Genomic DNA, 278 nt, shown 5'->3' with positions numbered 1-278 from the left:
GATTTGGACCAATTTAAAAAATAAAAATCGATATATTTTGTTACTATTAAGATAAAATGGAACATTAATAAATGTTTTAGTTGGATGATTGAATTAAAACAATTCAAATGTAGTTACAAAAATTGTGTTCGTTTTGTTTGGCTCAAAATCCTCTCCTTAGTCACTCTTTCGCTTTCAAAGTTATAAAATAAAAATAAAGTAAAAAAAAATGAAAATAGCATTTCCATGTATTACGAGTTGCAGTTTTGGCGAGTTCAAAATCTCACCTCAACCTACTT

Source organism: Arachis ipaensis, chromosome B05 (assembly GCF_000816755.2).
Source record: "Arachis ipaensis cultivar K30076 chromosome B05, Araip1.1, whole genome shotgun sequence".
NCBI classification, from domain to species: Eukaryota; Viridiplantae; Streptophyta; class Magnoliopsida; order Fabales; family Fabaceae; genus Arachis; species Arachis ipaensis.
This window is presented reverse-complemented; position numbering follows the sequence as displayed.